This window comes from Ochotona curzoniae, unplaced genomic scaffold (assembly GCF_017591425.1).
Source record: "Ochotona curzoniae isolate NIBS_2020 unplaced genomic scaffold, NIBS_Ocur_1.0 scaffold_4701, whole genome shotgun sequence".
Classification (NCBI taxonomy): domain Eukaryota; kingdom Metazoa; phylum Chordata; class Mammalia; order Lagomorpha; family Ochotonidae; genus Ochotona; species Ochotona curzoniae.
This window is the reverse complement of record NW_024467122.1, coordinates 18,914,517-18,930,489: the sequence shown is the minus strand read 5'-3', so window position 1 is coordinate 18,930,489 and position 15,973 is coordinate 18,914,517. Positions and strand designations below refer to the sequence as shown.

Below are 15,973 nucleotides of genomic sequence, written 5' to 3'. Positions count from 1 at the left end.
CAGCCCAAACCGTTGGGACCCTGAATCTGTATAGGAGACCCAGAAGAAGCTCCTTGCTCGTGACTTTGGATTGGTTCAGCTCCAGCCATTGCACCCACTTGGGGAGTGAATCATCAGACAGAAGATCTTCCTCTCTGTCTATCTGACTTTCCAATAGAAATAAAACAATTTTTTAAAAGAAAGTATCTATCTATCTAAACAGTGAGATCATCCATCCCTGGTTCACTTGTCTCCAAATGCTCAGTCGGGGCTGAGCCAGGTCAAGGCAGCAGAACCTCAAGCTAGGTTTCCTGGGAGGGTAGCAGGGACCAATTATTTGGGCTGTCACCACTGTCTCCCATGGTGTATGTCAGCAGGGTGGCGGAGTCAGGAACATGAGGGCATCAAGCAGTAGCTTAGTGGCTACACCAACCACCCTCCACTATGTCACTATGCTGATACTGCAGCATCATGAATACTGAATGTGTGATGTATGTTCACCTACTTAGCAAATCCTCTGCTTTTCCAAATTCTCTACAGACACCTAGGTTTTTTTTTTTTTTCTATTTTATGGCCTTCTAGATACACCTTTACCTTTGTGCATGAGCATTCCTTTAACAAAATCCCAAAACATAACTCCTTGATCAGAGTCCCCAACTGTTTTTAGAGTTTGTATTGGATTGCCAAACTGAAGATAAAAATTAGAGCACTGGGAAGTACAGCGGGATGCACCTGGAAGGAGTTTGACCAAAGTGACATACCTCCTACTCGACATGTAGAAACAGGCTAATACCTCATACTTAAAATTATGGCTCTCAAAGGCTGTGTAGCCCAGCAGTCGGGACCCGTTAAGACACCCAAATTAGAATGCTTGAGTTTGAGTCCCAGTTCTGGCTCCTCACTCTGGCTTCCTGCTAATTCCGGGAGGGAAAAGGTGACAGCTCATATAATTAAGCTCTTGCCAGCAACATGGGAAACCTGGTATGACCATTAGGAGAATTAACCAGTAGATGGAAACTTTCTCTTGCTTATCTTTCTGTCTCTTTCACATGGATTACCTCTTCCCCCTCTAAATTCTACACAGGTTCTTGGCTTGGTGGTTTATATCCATCAGTCCATTCAACTTTGGTACCCGTCTCATTCCCCAGTGTCTTTTTCAGAACTACTAGCTTCACAATGAAGCTCCATGAGTCTTCTCATTCAAATTTGAGCTTCTCCAGCATTTTCAGTTTTCTAATGAAGACATTATGGAGAGGACAGATGGATTGTCAGGCTTTTCCTATGTCTTTTCCGATGTTGTCTGGAATCAATTTACTGACTGCTTTTTTCAAGTCAGTTGCACCTCCCATGTCATGGGTTCCATCATCTGGATTTGTCAGACTGCTTGGTACTGAGCATGGAAGTCTTCCGTATCTGAGCGCTGCATTTTTCAGGAAAGCCAACACAGAACAGATGAAGCAAATAATCATTGGTCATTTTGACATCAACATGAGCTTCCATCACACACTGCCACTTTTTGACCATGCAACACATCTTGTCATGGGCAAGATCCAAGCCGTGGAAGTTAGTCATGTAGTATTTGTCTTGAATATCTTCAGTAACCACCTCGAATTTTCTAGATGCAACTCCATCATTCTGCAGGTCAGTAAGACTCCCTTTATAAACACAACGCTTGAGATTGCCACTGCAATTTTTGTTCCTTGAGTCCTCATGTCTAGCGCTTTTCCAATATTTCTTATATTGAACATAGCAAGTGCCTTTAAATCACACCAGTCTTTGTACTTGGCTCCCTCTTGCCACCTTTGGTTTAGTGCTTGTCCTTGCCAATTACCATGGTAGTGCTCAGAGGGCCAAAAAAAACCCCCACTTTTTAAAAAACATTGCTAAAGGGAATGATGGAAAGGATCCAAGATTTTTTTTATCCCAAACCAGATTTCTTTGAAAGACACAAGCAGGCTAACTCCTGAAGAGATAGCAGGGATCTGCCAGTAGAGACCTTAGAGTTCGGGCACTAAGTTGAAGCTCAGCTGCCAGTTGGGAGATGCTTGTGTTAGCTCCACTGTTCGGGCTGGGAGCATGTCCACCCAGCAGTCAGCTCCTGTGAGGGTGTCACTTCTCTACACTTGAGCCCCACTTGCATCGCTCAAAGAAACAGTTGTTTCTCACTCAAAAGCTTCATGTCAGTGGCAGCAGCTTCTCTTCATGATGAATGCTGGATTTACCTGTGGATTCTCTCTTGCAAGATCCATGACAAAGGACTGCTGGCAACCACAGCCTGAGCTCCCATTGGACAGAAGACCTTGTGTGAAGACCTTGTGTGAAGACCTTGAAGCCAGGGCTCTGAACCATTGCTCTGGTCTCTTTGGTCCACATGCCAGATGGTCAAGACCAATGGCAGAAGGTTGGGGATGTAAATTTTTGCTTCAAGAGAAGGGAAATAGACAGAGGGAAGACTTGCATAAACACTACCTAATCAAGCACAACAAATCTTCAAGATATTACACATTTCATGAAGTTGCTTTAATGGTTCATTTCTACTGACAGTGCTGCAAGCAAAGAAATGGACATAGAGAAAAGCAGAGGGATAGAAAATAATGCAGCAAACAACTTGCTGTATTAATTCCATAGCAGTAAATCTCTCAGCAGTTCCTGGTCACCTGGAAAGTTCAAGATTTGGGGCTGGAAGTAGGCCTAGTAGGAAAACTGTGGGCACCTCTCCGATGGGCTGCAACTCTCACTGGTGAGCATGAGAAGCAGGGTTGGCAGGTGGGCCTGGCTAGACAGGCAATGGCATCTGCCAGCATGAATGTGGGTTAGAAAGTGGAGTCAGTTGGGTTGAGCTAGGCTCCAATGTGCTGTACAGGGGCTGAATGGGAGGTATGACAGACTGGACCAGTCTGTTGCACATACTGACATGCACAGGAACCAGGGCTGAGGGTAGGCCTACTGAGGTTTATAGGGGGTCACTCTGCTTAGGCTGCAGTTCCCACTGATGTATGTGACGGCAAAGAGTGTGTGGGCAGGGTTAGGCTGGGCCACAGCATCAACTGGTTTGCATATGAGATGGGGCTAGGGACAGAACAGACCAGGTGATGCAACACACAGTTGACTGTGTGTGTATAGGCCAATGTGAGTGATGGGCTGAGCTGGATCCCAAACTGGCTAGCACACACAGGAGTCAGGTTGGGATCAGCTCTGGTGAGGCTTCTTCGCAGATCTCCCTCCCCGCAAATGAGTCATTGGACTCAGAACTCCCACCACAAGGAAAATCACAAAATATATGTTCTGACCATGGAGTGCATGCATCAGAACTGAGTCTCCATGGTTTCTGAGGCCTGTGTGGTGGATGATCTGCCCAGATTCTCATGGGAGACATGACAACCAATTCATTGAGACCTGCAGAAGACATTTAGTACCGTGGAGGGCAAAACAAAATGGACAGCTCTCCCAGACAAGTATCTGGGTGAATTGAAACTCTGAGGTAGACCATGTCAGCCAATGGACCTTGGAAGGATTTGCTCAACCTTGGAGCAATGAAAGCAACAGTATCTCAGAATTATCAAATCACTTAAGCAGTATCCTCAGACATGCTTCAGATCATGGATCCTGGGATGACATTGGGTGACTTTCCCCGGTTCCTGGGTGCTAATGTGGTTGGGTTGCTAGAACCAGCCCTCTCCGCTTCTATCTCCTCTTTTCCCTGATACCAGAAGAGAAGAGATTGGAGGTAGTTGTCTTGCCCATTCTTCAATCCTCCCCACCCTAACTGGTGGTCCACCTGGGTATACATCCCTCTCTACTAAGTAAACATCATCAAGAATAAAATGAATTTATTATTTTAAAAAAAAGAATCTCCAGCTGCCTGGAACTTAGCTGGGGAGAACAGTTCTGTTTGGAATTCAACCATCTGGGAAACATATAGATGCACGTATACACCAAAATCAAGTAATCCTTTAGTTCCATTTTCCATGAACTTTTGGGAATCCACTTATTAATTTTAAACTCCACAGGGCAACAGAGACATTGCTTTTGACAATGAGGGTATTTTATTGACCCATTCTCCAATGACCAAAAATTATCCTTTGCAATATAAATTTCTAACTTTCCACTTAGACATGAATAAGAAACAAGTTCAAAGAAAATCATGTCTCTTTTCCTGTTCTCCTTACCTAGTTGGCAGCAAAAAAGTTGAATCAACACCAACCCTAATGATTGCCACAAGGTTGGTTTGTGAGATTTGTGGCCGACCTAGTCAGGACCAAGACTTTTATTTTGATGTTGCTGATCAAGAATAGTCATTCCTCAAATTTCTGGGGAATGATTCCAGGATCACGCCCCACTTTCATCCCTGTCCTTTGGATAGCACACCCCAAGGATGCTCAAATCCTTGACATTAAATTGTGCAGTATTTGCATGTAACCCCTACACAGCATCCTATGCACTTTAAATCACCTCCAGATTACATATAATATCTAATACAGCATAAATGTTAGATACATAAGCGCTTTACTGTATTGTTTGGTGGACCATGACAAGAAGAAAGGATTACACACATCTAATGCACACACAACTATAAGGGGTCCATGGTTGGTTGAGTCCATGAATGTAGATTCCATGGATATAGAGAGCTGATACTCCAAGCTTTCTAATTACTTGAAATAGCTGTGTTTAAAAATCGGATTAAAAAGTTGGTTCTAAATAATACACATGGAAGAGGTTGGGAAGCCAACCTTTTGTCTGGCTCCCAGGAGACAGCTGGTAGGAGCCCCACTGAGGGCTGACACTATGTCAGCCTGGGACAGAAAGGGGTCCAGGACAACAGAAACGGCATAGGCTGTTGCAGCAGCAGCTGCCAGGCAGCCAGGAAGGGGACTCTGCCTCAGGGCCAGACTAGAGTGGAAGGCAGGCAGCAGGTGGCCTGTGACCTTAGGAAGGACTGGTGAGTCCATGCATCCAATGGACCCAAGCACCCTGCCAAGAGACACATCCTGTACACATCACCAAGACAACGCTTGCCTTGTTCCCATACAGGCCAGGCAAACACATGGGGCAGAGTTCCTGGGGTGAGGTGATCTCAACCACAAAGATGGAGCCCACATTCAAGACACATGATGTGTTGGAGCAAATCATCAGCCTCCCTGGCTGGAGATGAGACAGCTAAGAATGGATGGATGTAGACATGCTGCAGTGAAGGTAGCGGGGCCTTGGGACTGTGCGTGAGCATGAGGCCCTGTCTCCTCATCGCCCCCTGCTTTAGTTCTTCTTCACCCATGCTTCACATTATTCCTAACATGGAAGCTCTTCATGTGGTGAAATGTCCTCAAGACATCTATTTTCCTAAATAAAATCTACTTGGAGAAAACAGCTTGCATTAGGCAAGGCCCACATATATTTCATTTTCTTATTTCCTAATTTGAAGGAGAGTCTGACCATCCACCCTAAAATGGCTACAGCCTACTCTACTCACCAATGACATCATCGCCATCTCTCTCCAGCCTCTGTCCTTCCCACTGGCCTATACCCTCTCTACATTCCATCCAGGGTGATCTTTCTGAAGTGTAACATTCACTCTTGGCTGCTCCCAAGTTCTCAAGGTCTTTGATCACAGTTCACATTCCTCAGAATGGAATACAAGGTGCTGGAGGCCACAGCTCTTGCAATTCGATCCAGTTGTGCTTTTGTACCCTCTGCAACTGGATCAAAATCACCCATTTCCCCCAAGTAAACTTTCTACACTTGTTCCTAGCTTCTCCAGGCTGTCCTTCTTGCCAAGAATATGTTTCCATTCCCTTCCAAAAGGCCAATTCCTACTTGTCCCATTGGGTCCCCACTCTTGGAAGTCTTGCTGGGCCTCCCCAGGCAGTAAGGCCTTTTTCCGACACCTGCTATAGTAGGTGCCTTGCTCAGCACTGGCTTGGCATTGCTCTCTCTGATCTGTAGGTTTTCTCACCTGTACTGCAGCCAGCACATGAGACCTGGAGTGCATGGCTGCATTGTTCTCTCTCTTGTCCATATCTGAAGCAGGAACCACATCCAATGGCAACCCTTAGGTCCTCTGAGCTATCCTGTGCCTTCACGGTTAGTTGGGTGGCATACTGGGAACAAACACAGAGCCCAGGAGAAACATTGTCATTTTCCTCTTCCTAAGGGTTGTAGGCTGTTAGCAGACCTAACGTGATTTGTGGGTTACCAATTCATTCAATAACTTCATTCAACAAAAACTACAGAAGGTCAGGGCTAGTCTGTATACCAGATATAGTAAACACCAAGAGAGGCACAAATCCTTATCTTTATGTGTGTGTAGGCAGGGTAATTCTAGAGGAAATTATGTGGGCAACTTCCTGCTCCTCCCCAGCAACCATTCTTAGGACCAACTGCCATCCTGTGGGACTTCCCCCAACTGTTTAGGATTCCTGCTTGCCTGGGACCTCACAGCTCACAGTCACACTGCTGGCTTCTCCTGTTTCCTTTTTAGCTTTCAACATTTTTATTATGAAAGATTTCAAGCATGCACAAGAGGAGAGATAATAGGATAATAAATGATTCTGTATCTAACACATCAACATGTGGCCACGGCTGTGGTGTTTCTACCACCCACACACTTTTCCACTGCCCACCAGATTATTTCAAATCAGACCCAGACATGCGATCATGTCATCCCCAAGTCCCTTCTGAAGGAAGAAGCCTTTCATACTTGGAGAAAAGTAAGTCAAAGGGAAGTGATGAGGAGGCAGATTGGCACCCCAATGGGACCGAAAGCACGAGAAAAGGTTCTGGCAGGCAGTGACGGCTGTATTGACCAAGTTAGGGAGGATGGTCCTGGGAAGGACAGAAAGTTGGACATGAAGGGCAGAAATTATTCCAGAGGCTCCCAATGCCAGCCTGCAGGCGTGGATGTTAAGACTTGAGCATGATAGGAGTGAGGCAGTTTCGGGGTGAAAGTGGACCCAGAGGACCCAAGCAGTGAAAGAAGATGAATAGAGGACAGTAGTACAAAGGGGGCTATTATAACAACAACCTCGGGGGGTCCAGACCACCACAGTGATGGCAGAAAGGGGGCAGGGAGATGTGGAAAGGAAGCATATCCAAGGTTGAGGGGGAAATGTGCTGCTCGATTCCACAGAGCGGGTAAGGAAAGAGTAAAAGATGGAGCTGGGGAGCTGGGAAACTGAAAATTGGGAGGGAAGTACTTTGAGAGATTCTATGTTCAATTTCAAATGGACTGTGTTAATTATAAATATTTAGCAATGTGTTGGAGAGACAGGTTTGGAACTTGGGTATAAATAACAGATGGCTTACAGGGGCACACCTCCAGCTGAGGGTGCAGGGCAGGTGGCTCTGTTTGATTCATGCATGGAGAACAGAAGGGAAAGGAGTTAGGATGAGCAGAGAGAATGGAGAAAAGGGAGGAGATGAGGCCGGGGGGGCAGCTAGGAGGACATAGAGGAGAGGAGGAGAGAAAAACAAAGATGGAAGAAGGAGAGAGGAGAAGAAAGAACCATGACTGAGACAGAAAGGGAGGTGGAAGGCCCAGGAAAGCCAAGCAACCTCAACAGCCAGAGGAGTACCTTCTAGAAAGAGAAAGCTCAGTCCTCAGCAAGCCTGGCGGTTGGAAAAGCCACCGGATAGGCATGACATCATGTACTGCGCATTCACAACACACACAAGGCCACATTCAGTGCGCTGACCTCGAGGGCAGAGCACAAGGCTCATTTATTCCCCCAGCTCCTGCCTTGCAAGAGAAGGAGTCATCTGTGCTGGGAACGCCTCCATGCTTGAATCAGCTAGTTGTTTAGCTGGGTTGTGACATGGGTAGTTTTCAGAAACTAAAAAAAAATCCATTTGTTTGTATTCATCGTAGTAAGTAAATGGCTGGCAATGGGCATGGGACAAGAATGGGCCCCTGGTTTGGTGCCAAAATGGAATGACAAAGCCAGAATCTAGTGTGGAAGATGTATCCAGCTAGGAAGGAGTGAGCTGTGTCCTACCCGTTGTGATTCAGACACAAGCTGGGTGTCTCTCTTGGTGACATCAGGGAAAATATGTCCAATATAAGGCTAAGCTTATCTAAAGATAATTTACATTATAATTATTTTTGAAAATTAATGATATTTTTTCAAACCAAGAAATAGAAAGGATAACACAGGGAATCTATTTCAGCAATTTGTCAGCAAATTGCCCTTTAAAAACATATCCTTGGGCTCGGCAGCTTGGCCTAGCGCCTAAAGTCCTTGCCTTGAACGTGCCAGGATCCCATATGGACGCCAGTTCTAATCCCAGTAGCTCCACTTCCCTTCCAGCTCCCTGCTTGTGCCTTGGGAAAGCAGTCGAGGACAGCCCAAAGCTTTGGGACCCTACACCCGTGTGGGAGACCTGGAAGAAGTTCCTGGCTCCTGGCTTCGGATTGGCATAGCATCGGCCATTGCACTTACTTGGGGAGTGAATCATCGGACGGAAGATCTTCCTCTCTGTCTCTCCTCTTCTCTGTATATCTGACTTTCCAATAAATAATGAATAAATCTTTAAAAAAAACATATTCTTTTTCCTTTTCCTCTTTCCTACTTTGGAGCATGGGTAAGCAAATCCAAGACCTTCTATTAATTCACTTCTTAGTATTTCGGCATGTTTCCACCTCTTACTGATAAGAAATTTTTCAAAATCATGCCATTATAACAGTAATGTGATTTAAAATAATTCCTTTATGTAGTTAAATAGCAAATCTATATAAAATTTCCTGGGTCTTTTCACAAAGGTGTGATTTATAGGGTTGTTCAAATCAAGACTTTGCTTATTCACTTCTTTTGAGTCTCTAAGCATTTCATCCCTCTCTATAGCAATATTTTTGGAAGAAAACAGAATCATTTGGTTTCCAGACAATTTTTTTCAGGATTTATTTTATTGCCTCTTTATGATCTTGCTTAAAATTGTTTTCTCTTTATTTTCTGTAAACTGGCAGTTAAACCCACAAACATGATAAGATTCGGGTTTATTTTTACTTAATCTTTTTTTTATTTTATATAAGTAGGGAGACAGAACAAGACAGACAGTCCTCCCCTCTGCTGGTGAAGTCTTCAAATGCCCAGTTGATGGCTGGTCTGGGCCAGGCCCAACCATCTGGTCTCCCATGAGTGGCAGAAACTCAGTTGCTCGAGCAGTCACTGTGCACATTACGAGAAAGCCAGAGTCAGGGGCCAGAGGAGCTGGGTGCCAGATACGGTGTATGAGCATCTTTTTTTTTAAAGATTTATTTTTTATTATTATTTATTTTTTTATTGCAAAGGCGGATATACAGAGAGGAGGAGAGACAGAGAGGAAGATCTTCCGTCCGATAATTCACTCCCCAACTGAGCGCAATGGCCGATGCTATGCCGATCTGAAGCCAGGAACCTCTTCCGGGTCTCCCACGCGGGTGCAGGGTCCCAAAGCTTTGGGCCGTCCTCGACTGCTTTTCCCGGGCCACAGGCAGGGAGCTGGAAGGGAAGCAGGGCTGCCGAGATAGAATGGGATCCCGGACCATAACCACTTGCGCCACCGCGCCGGGTCTGGTGTATGAGCATCTTAATCAATCTTTTAACCGCTAGACCCAATGCCCATCCATATTAGGTGTTTTTCCAAAGAGTTCTAGCTCTTTGAATATCAAGAGAGCACACATAATTACTGACCGATCTTCCTATTGCTCAGCTGCCTTTTTCTAAAACCTTTCAAGTGAAAGTGCAATAACATATTAATTTTTATTTAAAGAGGAAGAAAAAGTTCACACAGATATTTCCAATATGAATGCCAACGGTGGGATTTTTTTTTTACTTGTTCTATACTGTAGTTTAGCAATCTATTATTAGTAATACTGATATTCCAGAATCACATATATTTGAAGTCACAGTTCAAGCCATCAAAAATTTTGAAAAGCTGGAAAAATGAATTGTAAAAACTGAATGAGGGCCTGGCGTGGTGGCCTAGTGGCTCAAGTCCTTGCCTTGAATGCGCCGGATCCCATATGGGTGCCAGTTGTAATCCTGGCAGCTCCACTTCCCATCCAGCTCCCTGCTTGTGGCCTGGGAAAACAGTAGAAGATGGTCCAAAACCTGGGGACCCTGCACTCACACAGGAGACCTGGAAGAAGCTCCTGACTCCTGGCTTCAGATGAGTTGCAGCCACTTGAGGAGTGAACCAGCAGGTGGAAGATCTGTCTCTCCTTCACTCTGTAAATCTGACTTTCCAACAACAACAACAAAAAATCTTAAAAAAAAAAAAAAGAAAGAGACCCATACAATGGAAAGATAAAAAGGGATACTATAAAAAAATGAAGTAGGAGTGGGCATTTGGCCCAGCGGTTAAGTTGCCACCTGGGATGCCTGCCTCCCACATCAGAGAATCTGGGTTCGCATACTGGCTCTGCTCTCCACTCCTGCTAACATGTACCCTAGGATGCAGCAGATGACGGTCCAAGAAGTTGGGCACCTGCCCCCTGCTTGGGATGCAGTTCTGACCTCCTGGCCTTGGCCTGACCCTGTCCTGGCTGTTGTGGGCATTTGGTAAATGAACTGGCAGATGGAAGATCTTTGCGTCTTTTTCTCCCTGCCTTTCAAATAAATCAAAGTGAGCAATTTTTAAAATTCATTAACTTAGCTAATTAAAGGAGCACAAGAGAAAAATTGAGCTGAAATCTGAGACCCTGGAGAATGTCAAGGAACAGGCTGAGGCTGAGAAGTCCCGCCAAGCCCCCAGTTCAGGGTCTGATGGTGATCCTCCTCCAGGCACTGGTCAGGGGCTGCGCTGTGGACTGGAGGCTCTGTGCATGGGCAGACGCACCATCTCCCACAGATCCCACCCCTCAATCTCCCTCTCCCCTAAACAGGGACTGCCCAGCAGGCCACATTCTGCATATTTTTATGCCGATGACATTGAGGTCTGGACCCTCCAAAGAGGAAATCACCTGGGCCAAGGGAAAAATCTTCCCCAGGGGACACTGCAGGAAGAGGGTGCAGAAGTGACCTCTTCTGAAAGCCTGCTGGGTATGCCATGCTCCTTGTGGCCCCAATCTCCCCTCCCTCCACCCCGGCAGCCCTCTCCCCAGCCTCAGCCACCCACATGGCTGCAGCTCTGGCTCTGGGTGTTTCCTGGAGTCGGCTGCTGATTCAGTTCTATGCCCCTGCATCTCATCTTTGTTTTCTACATCCTTCCCGCCCCTGGAAAGAACAAAAGGCACCATTTGGTCCGCCTGGACCTGTCCCATCCCACCCAGGGCTCCCAGTAGGATGGCCTACATCGGCTTGCCAGTGCAAGTGCTGTGTTACGGGGGTCATCTGTTCCCCCAAATTTCCACTGATAGTCACGAACTCTGGCCTCTGCTCCTACTGCAAAGCCTTCGTGCTGCTAAGAAGTGACCAAAGTCACCTATTGCAGTTGTTGCAGCATTGGAAACAGGCTTCTTGCCAGGCTCTTTCAGCAAGGCAAACTGCTCTTTTTGGGTATGCTTTTCCAAACTGCTCTAGTTTCCAAAGCTTCTAAATGAAGCAAGCTTAAATAAATGTTACATCAATTTTTGTCTTCACCATCCTGTCCCAAGCCATGGCTGCATCAAAGGAAGTATTGTGCAGTAGGCAGCTAGTTCAGGGCAACGAGTTTAGAAGCCACCCCCTTCCATGTGGTCCCTTCTGCCTACCTGTGACACTCAGCTATCATCACCTGGAACCTGAGAGGGGGCGGTACACCCCTTGTGAGCCCCCATAAAGACCCAAGATAGGCAGGGGCTGTCTTTGTCACATGCTCCCATCGCTCTGGCACTCCGACTCTTGGTCTCCCCAGTGCCTGCTTGCTCTCTGGCTTTCTGCACAGACTCCAAGGACAGGCAGCCCTTGAGCATGGCTCCTGTCTGTCTGTAATCCTCATGCTCTGTTCACTGCTTGGGCAGAACAGTAAAGATGCTAACACTAAGATACTTCGTATTTCTAAAATGTGCACTTTCAAGTACATAAGTACAGGAGAGGTGAAGCCTAATAGAAATGGAATGTGAACAGAGAAACCAAGACAAGGTGAATGCCTGCAGCTTTGTGAGTGTGTCCAGTTGTTTGCTGCGTATCTCTAAGGATAACTTATATTGCTGGGGAAGCTGGGATATAGGTCTTCAGTTTAACAGATGGACTTCAGGGTAATGATTGATCATTTGTTCCTCTCAGGGTTTCGAATCAGATTGGATCACCATATGGACTTGTCATTTGCTAATTTCAAGTGGACCCTGTTATCACCAAGCTTGGTTAATGAGGACTCCTCAATACACCCTAGACCTGTCTGGTGTGATCCCACTTGCACCCTACAGCAGAAGTGTTGATGTTACCTGACAAGCCAAACTCTTTCCAGCAAACAAAAAAACTTGAGCTCACAGACTTAGGATTGCAGCCAATGACAGAACACAAGGGGGTAGACCAGATGTTAGCTATTGTCTACTTTCTTTCATGGCAAGATAATTAAATTAAGTCCAAGACTGCTGCCATCTTAAAGCCTCAGCTTGAGGGGTAATAAGAGAAATGAGGTACAAACCTAGGTTGGCCACAAGCACCTGGAATGCACGTTCTCTCGCTCATGTCAAGTTCAGAAGTCTCCTCGTCCCTGTCTCTTCCCGCACAAGCCTTCCACCTGCCCCTGGCGCTGCTCCCAGCCCCAGCCCTCTGCTGTGCAAAGAGACCTGACCTTGTGTCCCCAGAACTGCTCGGTCATCCTCGGCCTTTCACTGGGGCCTCAGGCGGCATGCACATGCTCTGTCCTGGGTGGGGGGGCCGCGGGAACAGGGAGCTGCCCAGCCTGTCCACCTTGGCTAGGTCTGTTTTTAGCAGTCAAGATCTTCCCACCTGTGAGAGGTCCAGGATCCACCTTCTCCCAGGTGACGGAGTCTGTGTCTGGGCCATCAATGACCAGCACTCTGCTCCCTCCCAGGGACGGTGCATCGCATCAGGAACGACACCTTCTTACAGGCCCAGCATTACTTGCTCTGAACTGACATCAGTCTTTTGAGTTCTTTTTATTTTTCAACAAAATTGGGTTAAGCGCTACCCTCCCTGGAATCCCATTGGCAGGTAGTCACGTGTACACACATGCCAATGGGATTCAAAAGAGCTGAAAATTTGTATTTAATTTGTTTCTCTCTTTGATAGGCTATGGTGAAGGATATCTTTTATCTCCACCAACATGCAATGGATAAAAACACGGAGGATTTCCCTGGATCTTATTCAACAAATGCACAACTCCACATGTAGTACTGAGTATCTAGCGTTTAGTGAGCACCGTGCTAGCTTGCTTAATGGGGTACAGAGATGACTAAATGGGTGCATGGGCCTCTAGCACCCATGTAGGAGACCTGGAAAAAGCTGCTGCCTCCTGACTCCAGGCTGGCCCCACCCTTGCTGCAGGGGGCATTTGGGGAAGGAAGCAGGGATGAGAGATCTTGGTCTCTCTGTTTCTCTGTGACTCTGCCTTTCAACTAATTAACTAAATAAATGCAAACATCTTTAAAAGAGAGAGGCAGGCAAACAGATGAATGAGGCCTTGGACCTGAGGGTCCTCACAGAGTGGGTGTAAGAGGACAAGTTCACAGCCGCAGATCTCAGAGCTGACCCAGTCACCACCTCCTTGGCCTGTCCTAACAGAAATTGCAAATTACCCCATCTGCTGTTGGACAAAGTTGTGAAGACCGACAGCCTGGCTCAGGTACCAGGAGACTTGGGGTCCATTTCAGATTATGTCAGGTTTCTGCCATGGGACCTTGGCCAATGCCCTCCTCCCAGGGAGTTCATTAAAGGGAGACATGTTGCCCCCACGTTGCAGCCTGTGGGTGCTGCGCTGCATCGTCCATCGTAGTAGTGCTGCCCATGGCACAGTCCCCACAGAGTCACCTGTGAGGAAGCTGATGGAAACACGTTCTGGGACATGGTATGACGGCTTAGTTGGCTAATCTCCCTGCAAGCGCCAGGATCCCACATGGGCACTAGTTTGTGTCCTGACTGTTCCATTTCCCATCTGGCTCCCTGCTCATGGCCTGGGAAAGCAGCAGAGAATGGCCCACAACCTTGGGACTCTGTACCTATGTGGGAGATCCAGAGGAGGCTCCTGGCTCCTGCCTTCAGATTAGCCCAGTTCTGGTGATTGCACCCATTTGGGGAATAAACCAGCAGATAGAAAAAGTTTCTGTATGTCTCTCCTCTCTGTATATCTGCCTTTCCAAAAAAAAAAAAAAGTAGATCTTAAAACAAATAAACAAAAACCCCACATGTTCTGAAGTCTCTTCCTAAAGTGACAGCATCAGACACCAGGGGCCTTTGGGCTAGGAGGTCTCCCCTGCCCTAAAGGGACGGCAGGACTGGATCAGACACCCAGAGGAAGTCTCCATGGCCACCTCGCACACATTTGCTTGCCAAGGGCAGCCCAGGCCAGCAGCCCCAACTCTGCCTTTCTCAGAGGCCGGGCTGTGTGTGAAGACCAGTGGAAATGGATTGGGGCCGTGCAGAAGCAGGTCTTGTTAAAGTTGTCAGTGCTTCAGGGAGGGGGAGAGCAGAGCAGAGAGATGCTGTCATCAGATGTGCTCACTCTTCACTCCCACAGAATCATATCCAAAAGCAAGTATTTACTTATAGACCAAGGAGAGAGAGATCTTCTACCTGCTGGTTCACTCCCCAAATGGCTCTCCTAGCCACGGCTGGGCCAGGCAGGAGCCAGGAACCAGGAGCTCTAAGTCTCCCCCTGGGGTGGCTGGGACCCTCATCCGCTGCTTCCCAGGGTGTGTAATAATAGGAGTGTGGATCAAAATCAGAGTGCCGGGAGGTGAATCAGGCACTCCAACGTGCAATGTGGCTGTCCCAGCAGCAGCCTGACCACTGCCCCAAAGGCTTGCCCAAAGAGCTGTTTTTAACTTCAAAAAGGGCCTCCCAGGCTGGATTTCATCCTGCCTGCCTGTTTATGTTTCACACAAAACAGAGCAAAGACAAGGCAACAACAGCAGAAGCCCTGGTACTCCCAGTTGTACAGAGCGCTTCACAGCTTTGGCAGAGAAGTTACAAATGCTAGCGCCCCCTGGAGGGCTCAGATGGGAGGAGCGGATCTCTCTAATCCAGGACACCCAAGAATCCCGCCCTTTTTGGTTCTGCCAAGTATAGACTGCAAAGTTGTTGGGCCTCTTCAGTTTCCTCCCACCCTCTTCTAACAAATGCCCCTTGAGGAGATGTTTTCCAGATCAGTGTGTACAATGAGGCTGCAAATGACCTTGAATTGTGCAGTCCCAGTAGAGTCACACTCCAGATGTCCACTGCATGATCGTGGGCAAATTTCATCTTGGCCTCATCTCCTTCAGGGAATCAGAGTGGACGGTGCACGCTTTATTTGTCAATTTCCAAAGAGTGGCAATATAAGGTGATATTACATTGCTTGGCCCAACAGCTCAGGAAAACCATCCTGTTTGAGAGCTTTTGTTTTCAAACCAGCAGAGTTCACATAAAAGGAGGAAGCCATATTCATTGTGATAATTCAACAAAGGAACAAATCCAGCCACCTACGTCTTTAGATATTTACTCAAACTGGGACAGGATTGGAGTTCCATGTCTAGTCGGGTCTCACACCTGTTCCTATATCCAGTTTGTTACCCTATACAGGAGCACTTCAGAAAGTCTGCGGAGGGATCTTTGCTGGGGCACTGCAAGGTAACACCCACAATGCTGGCATCCCATGTGGGCACTGGTTCATGTCCCAGCTGCTCCACTTCCAATCCAGCTCCCTGCTAGTGAATCTGGGAAAGCAGAGGAGGATGGCCCAAGTGCTCGGGCCCCTGAACCCATGTGGGAGACCTGGAGGGAGCTCCTGGCTCCCAGCTTCCGCTTGGTCCAACTCTGGCCATTGTGATTAAAGAGTGAACCAGCAGATGCAGATGGAAGATCTCTGTGTCTGTTGCTGTCTCCGTGTCTTCCAAATAAATAAGTAAAACTCTAAAAAATAGTGTGTAGAAAATCTTAAA

General features: G+C 47.0%; 1 pseudogene; it reads right to left on the bottom strand.

Annotated features, from left to right (window-relative positions):
- Positions 1–1,055: 1,055 nt before the first annotated feature.
- On the bottom strand, positions 1,056–1,813 carry LOC121149139 (annotated as a pseudogene).
- Positions 1,814–15,973: the final 14,160 nt, after the last annotated feature.